Source organism: Montipora foliosa, chromosome 6 (genome assembly GCF_036669935.1).
Source record: "Montipora foliosa isolate CH-2021 chromosome 6, ASM3666993v2, whole genome shotgun sequence".
NCBI lineage: Eukaryota > Metazoa > Cnidaria > Anthozoa > Scleractinia > Acroporidae > Montipora > Montipora foliosa.
The window spans coordinates 44,067,830-44,075,329 of NC_090874.1; the positions used below are offsets into that span (position 1 = coordinate 44,067,830).

General features: G+C 39.5%; 1 pseudogene; it reads left to right on the plus strand.

Moving 5' to 3' along the window:
• The window catches only part of LOC138005607 (uncharacterized), an 18,109-nt pseudogene that overhangs the window by 5,450 nt on the left and 5,159 nt on the right, over positions 1 to 7,500 (plus strand).

Below are 7,500 nucleotides of genomic sequence, written 5' to 3' on the forward strand. Positions count from 1 at the left end.
GTGATAGACCTGGTGCTGGTGGTGCTGTGGTAGCTGGGCCAGCAACTTGAGCTTGTGGTGTTGAACTGTGTGGGGCCCCAACTGGGAGTGGCGGGAGGAGCTAAGCCTGGAGTTGCAGCTCTGGTAGCTGGCTGAGTGGAGGCTGAAAATCCCAAGGACTGCGAATTGTCAGTGCTAGCACCACTGGCCAGACACGGGCACGAGAAGAACGTCGAGTTGACATCTCTGAATAATACTAAAAATAAAGGAGGCAAAAAGAAAGATGGCAGAATCAAAGCGTTCCAGAAAGTATTCTTTTTATTTTCCGTCAAGTAATTAGTAAACGAGAGATGGCGGAATGTTGTATGGATTTGCATGAAGTTCGCTTCTTTTAAAAGCAGATTGCGATTTCGGTTTCTTGTAAAAATTCATGCACTCATTATCCAGATTAATAACTATTGACCTGTTGCTATAGGATCGCCAAGAGGAATTTGTATTACCATACAGTTCTATGAATACCGGTCCGTTAATCGGTCATCATTACTCAGCACCTTCGTGCCAACCAGGACTGGACAGTTTCTCTGCTGTGCGGAAACTGACAACTTAAGGTAAGTGGAAAACTATCAATTGTTTAATCAAACCTTCAGGAACAGTTTTCAGCACACAAAAGGATCTTTTTGTAGGCTAAAATCATTGCAGCCGGGCTAGTTCAGAAACCGAAAAAGTTCAGGCTTCCTAGGACTCGAAGGGTGCTTTCCATCAAGCCAAAATTTCCGGAAATTTCGGCTGAAGTCAAATGGAAAGGTCCTCTTTGACCGGTCTGTCCGATCCGACCGAAAAACGTTCCGTTCCGTATTTACAATTCTCGTTTCCAGTCCCATTTCACTGTGATGTATTAACCGAAATTTCGGTCGAAACGTAAATGGAACGCTTCGGTCCGGTTGGAAATTGAGTTTTGATGAAAAATGTCGTTCCATTTTTCCTTGGTTAGTTCCACTGGTCTCGGACCTGATGGTCAGGCATAATGGTAAGCACCCGAAATCTTAACCATCACTACGGTGATATTTGGAATGACTTGCCTTGAAAAAGAGTTGTACATAAACAAAATTATATGTTCCGAAGTTTGTGTATTTTTTTTGAGAATCGAGAAGTTCCGTTGTTCAAACTTTGGTTATTACTTTTAATCTCTGAGAAAGAGAATAAATTTGTGCTTTGGTGAATATTCAATATTCAGTCTACAAGCGACGAAAAATCTAGAGTCATTTAACATAATATTATTTCTTTGCGAAAGAGAGTCTCCCATCTTCTGCCACCTGCAGACGCTTTCCGAAAAACAGTAAATGAAAACAAATCAATAAATTATGTCAATTTTTCATTTATTTTGAGCAGTTTTTTTGTCATGTGACATCACATCGTATTTTGAGTTTCCCGTAAGAAGAGGTGTATGCATCTGAATAAATGTTTCTTACAGCAAGAGGCCTTGGCCAGCAAGAAATACCGCAAAGAACTTTCAAGCTGTCTAACTTAAATGTGAGGGAAAAGACGAATGACCAAATTTTTACAATCGCTGTTTCATGTCTATTATTTGCGATTGAGTCTCAAAAATTACAGGGACTCGTTCCATGGCCTCGACCAGTTGCACTATCTCTATTTGACCCGGTTACTCACTTATTCAGTTCCCTGAGTCTGTCAGAAACAGCAATTATATTTCTTTTAGATAACTCCACTTCACGAGTGTGTAAGTTCCACCGAGTAACTGCTCAATGCCTTACAAAATTAATTCCAAGTCACGCAAATATGCGCATAGTGATAAGTTAAGTGAATATTGCTTTCGTTCAGTTCTTTTAGGCATTCAATGCTGTGGGCATTTCTATTCAGGGTTTTGGTTATGGCTGATCCATTTATTTGCCTTTAAGATTTGACTCCCTCATTATTATATGCATTTTTCCTAGTTTTTTTTTCTTCATTGAAATACGTAAGGCACCCTGATATTGAGAGGTTTATTTGCATCACAACCTATGGCAAAGAGTTATTAAGGCGGCTCAAAGTGAAATTATCCCTTATATCCGGTTGTCTTTTGGAAATTATACAATTGCATTCATGATGATTAAAAGGCAAGAGGGAAATTGCCCTTTTTCGTTATGTAAGCCAGAAAAGGCGACTATGTCTTGTTTAAGATTGCTGTCAGCGTTCAGGGGTGTGTTTCGGAAAATCGCTTTTGTTCGCGTTGTTTTTAAATAAACTCAAGGAAGCTATACCACTGGACAGCTAATAAAATTTAGTATTTAAAAATTTCTTTTAACTTTCACGTTGTTTATTTCAGAAAGCGGGCACAAGCGCTCAAACGTGTAACTGACCTTGTCTGCTCCGCAGAATTAATAACCCTTGAGTTAACACGGACATCCAAACAAACTGCACTTTATCACTCAGGAGATAATGAGCTAACAAATTAAACTATGAGAGGCTTTACCATATTCGAATTTTTTCTTGGGAAAATCCAATGTAAAGTTGGCCAATAGAATTTTTTCGTATGCAGGCCGTGCACTTGGACGCCGGGGAAAAACTATTTAGAATTTTGAAAAAGCACCTGCACGATTCATGACCCACGAAGGTCCTTCAACTGGCTCTTCCATAATTCTTTTAAAAATGCCAAATGATTAATCTACTTTTCGGCGACACAACAACCTGGCAACTGGTCAGGGAAAACAATCTTGTGTACGAAAGGACTCTGGATCTCATCTTACACTCTTTCCCCAAACCATTTTTTCTTTGCCGCTGTCTAAGAGCTTTTTGAAGTTTTGTTGCAATATCACCCTCTCCAAGAAGAGAGCCACGCTCGTCCCCACTCGTTTTCTGAACCATTCCCGCAGTTCTTGTCGCTCTCTGTCTAGTGAGGTATAGTCAGGAACAACGCCTTTGTACCAGTACCATCAATTTTAGCTCATTTCACTTGATTTTTATCCGTCTATAATTTTCCTTGGGTTAATTAAAGGCTTTTCTGTCGCACCAACTCTAAATTCGATCCAACTCATACCATAAAGTGTATACTAGTAATGCCTTCTGCTAATAGCGAAGTATCTTATCAAACATAATCTAACTTGTCTGGCGCTCTATCAACATTTATCTTCTGACAGAATAAAAATACAAGAAAAGTAACCGTAGCGTAGTTAGCAACCTTTCGTAACGTATTTTGACTCAAAACCTGTAGCCCCTGTCGTGGACAGCTGAAGCGCACCAAGCATCCTGTAAGCATTCAGCAGTAACCTATCAGGAAGATGAATCTCACTTCAAATTTAAATGGTCTATAATTTTGGCTTGGAAAGGGGGTTGTCATTTATTCTAACGTAGAATATATAGCTTGCATCTTTGCAAAAGAGTTGAACTTTTTATCGACTGATTTCAGCATTTGCCAGCACGGTTACTATCGGTCCGGAAGACAAGATGGAAGAATCGGATTCGATACGGATCGATGTCGATCTGTTAGAGGCAGCCCTCGCTCACCGGTAGTTCCTGAAGCTCGTAGATGAATACCTAAGTCTATATGCTGGCCCGGATGTCCCAAATGCAATAAGAAGGTATGAGTGGGATTTTGGTAATATTAAAGAGTTTGGCTAGCTAGCTGGTCAGGATGGTTACTCAGTTCTTTTTTGCCCTTCTTCATTGGTTTTAATTTTACGGTGTAAGCTGTGTTTTAAATGAACACTTGTTTATGGCAGAATGGTGCATTCTGACGAGAAATGTCCCAACCAAGGTTGAACTTAATTGCTGTATTCCACCCAAGGAATGAGACGTTAAAAACATTTACTGATTTCATTTTCCTCTTATCCACTCTCAAGTGTTCCACGGTAACAGCTTTTCTCTGTCATACTTGAGCCGAGGTATCTGACGAACTCTTGTTTACAAGTGTATACACACTTATTAATGACCGTTAATGGAGTCTGGATGACCTCGGTACATTTTTAATTAATTAAATATCTTGCAACAAATTCTCTTATTTTTCTTTCTTTACAAAATAGATGTGTCAGCGGTTTCTTTGCAAGTCTGCTCGTTACTCTCTCATGTCGGCATCAATTCACCGTCATACGTCAAAGTAAGCAAATTTTGCATATCGAGACCGGTAAGAAATCGAGACTTTATTACAACCGTTTCCAACGACACATAACCTGTAACAGTACGGATTTTTCTAATACATCACAATCATCCTGTGAAGTATCTCTTGTTGTCCCCTTTGTATTTTCGCAATCGCTTTTGAAAGTCTTTTGCGGTTCCCGATGTAGCTTCTGTCGATAGCATGAAATGTTGAAACTAAAATTGTGCCCAAGATTATCCTACGCACATTCCAGTTAAGCTTTGCACTAAAGCTTGACCTTGTCAGTTTGAACAAAAACAAAAACTGCACATCACGATGAAACAAATAATAAACGAAATTTTTGTCATTTGTACTTCCCTATTTCATGTGCACGTTTCAGTTTTCTTGGCATTTCTCTCTGAATTCCCAGACTGACCGTCCCGTTCGGAAACTGACGCTCCTCATCTTTTAAATGAAGGGGGTAGTTTCTAAAGAAACTGTGGTGCTGCGTCGGTGAGGAAGAAGTATACAAAAATTTGGTTTTATCAACAGAGTTGATAATGTAAATTGGCCACCGTAGAGAGATTCTAAAAACTGACGTTTCGAGCGTTGGCCCTTCGTCAGAGCGGTTCGTCGAAACGTCAGCTTTTAGAATCTCTGTACGGTGGCCAATTTACATTATCAACTCCGTTGATAAAACCAAATTTTTGTTCCCCATCTTTTAGTCTGGTTTCGTGTGCATTTTGAGTGTGCAAGGCAAAATACGATTATATCGCCAATTACATCTCAGCAGCAATTTGAACAGAACTGCCGCAATCCCGAAAAAAATACATTAAGGGCAGTAGAGGGAGGTGTCTTGTATTGTTCCAAAAGATGCAATGCTATGTTCTAGTCAATTGAAGTTCTATTGTGCATTTTTCTGCACTTCCGGTTATCTACCCATTTTATAACTCAGTATACTTTAGGCATCCCGAGTAATTAGAAACGTAATTATCTACTATAACGCAGTAATCAGCCACTCTTCGTGTATGCAAGCTCAGTATGGACATCGTGTAATAAAGACGTACTCGATCGCGCGAGAGAGTTCTTCGTATACAGAAATGGGCTGCGCGTATCATCCTTGAAACTTACTACGTACTATTCGTACAGTAACTTTATTTAATAACGTAAACTGGATCCCCTTTTACAGTAAAGCTTAAATAAATCGTTGTGTACTGGCCTATAAAAGGATAAACGGAACTCTACTTGACTATATAAACAGGCACAGTTTAAGAAAAACTCTGATGCCACCTGAACTCGAGAAACAATGGAAATTGTAACTTCAATTTATTGTGTCCCATTCACAGAAACGTTTCGGAGCGAGGACGCACCTTCGCTGTAAGAAATATAAAAGATTGGAGTAGTTTTTCCCGATCTTTAATGACAGGAAGTCGTCAAATCTTTCATAACTTAATTATGGAAACCAATATTTCATTCTCAGAAAACAAAGGGATCGTCAGATGTAAGCTAATGGTGACATTGTTTTTAGACTTATTCTCATTGCTCGTAAGTTTGTAAATATTTTTTTTGTTTTGACTGGTTTGACTATTTTCTCCTATTACTTAATATTAGAATATCTTTCTATTGTAAATAATAATGTATTATTTTCAGTGTAGGTTTTTTATTTAATTAGCGTTTCTGTTATTGTAGTTACTGTCACTGTCACCCTCATTAAATAAAGTCTCTGACTGCCTGACTGACTTACTTCTGAATTTTGTCGTTAGGTATGAGTTACTTTGGCTGCCACTGATTACTCAGATCTCTGCTGCCGATCTTGTTGCACCCCTTGACATTGCTTGGGTTTGGCATGTGCATATGCTATCGCCACTCAGCAATGAAAGCGATTGCAACGGAATCGTATCCACCCTGGTAGATCACAGAATCCACAAGCAACGTGAAAAAGGGCTTGAGAAGTCCAGGAACTTGTGGACCAAGATGTACTCACACGAACCTTTTGAAGTTGACCTAAGAGCCCCAGCTACCATCTTGCGAGAGACCTGGTGGCATGCAAAATGTCTCGGATTTACCAATACACAATTCAAACACTACTTGGAAAATTCGCATATCGACCGGATTTGTAACTGGTGTTGCCTGCCATTTAGCAACCACTCTGATCTAGGATTTAATGCTGAACCCAACATATCGAATGATTTCGAAATATCCGCCATTATTCAGGATCAAGAAGGAGAATATGCAAATATCTTGCCAACCGATGGACAAAGGCCACACAACAACTCAATTCAATTTACGGCCGAATGTTCAATAGAAGGTGGCCTGGAAGAGCATAACTCCGACAACGTCCATCTAGAATCTCTACTTAACTATCTCAACAACGATGTTCTGGTCTGTCATTACAACATAAACAGTATTCAAAATAAACTCGAGGAACTGGAAAACATTATCAAAAAGATCAATGCACACATAATATTTATTAGCGAAACCAAAATCGACAAGAGTTATCCAGATCGTCAATTTTCTATTCCTGGCTTTCGGATGTATAGGAATGATAGGAAAAAGGGCTGTGGAGGAGTAATGGTGTACATATCTTCCAAATTGACTTGCAAGAGACTCGCGTTAGAAAAGAGTTCTAAAACAATAGAGTCTATTGCCATCGACATCAGGATTGACAACAGGAATATAGTAATTCAGTCTTGGAATTTATAGACCACCGACAGTTCTTTCACGTCAGACTATCAAACACAGCTGGAAAACGAGCTTAGTGACATTTGTAACTGGGCTAATCCCAAAAGTAATTTTGTGACACTGTTGGGTGACTTAAACCTGGACAGACTGAAACCTAACACAAGCGAAGGTAGATTATTATTAAATCTTGAAGTGGAACAAGGATTAGAATGTCTTATTACGCAACCTACACGTATCGCCACCAGTGGGAATAAGACGACCAGTACTCTAATTGATGTATTGTTGAGCAATAAACCCGATCTATTCAAGCATAGCGGAATTTATCACCCGTCGTTAAGTGATCACTGCCTAATTTATGGAATCTGGAAAGACAAAGTGTTATCTTATCGGCCGAAAGTCATAACATTCCGAAGCTATAAGAACTTCGATGAATGCCACTTTAAAGAAAGTTTATCAATGACTCCCTGGCACGAAGGTGAAATCTTCGACGAAATTGACGATCAAGCTTATTATTGGAGTACTTTGTTGCGAAATGTGGTTGATGATCAGCTCCCCTTGAAAAAGATGAGAGTCCGCGACAAAGACGTACCGTATATGACCACAGGTTGGAAGCAGGCAATACGTGCCAAGAGAAGAGAAACAGTGAAATATAAAAACCATCCTACCCAAGAAAACTGGGAAAACAAAAAGAAATGCAGAAACGAGGCCACTAGGCAAAGACGTCTGGCGATCAAAGAACATTGGAGAAAAAAAGCGGATGATCTAAAGGT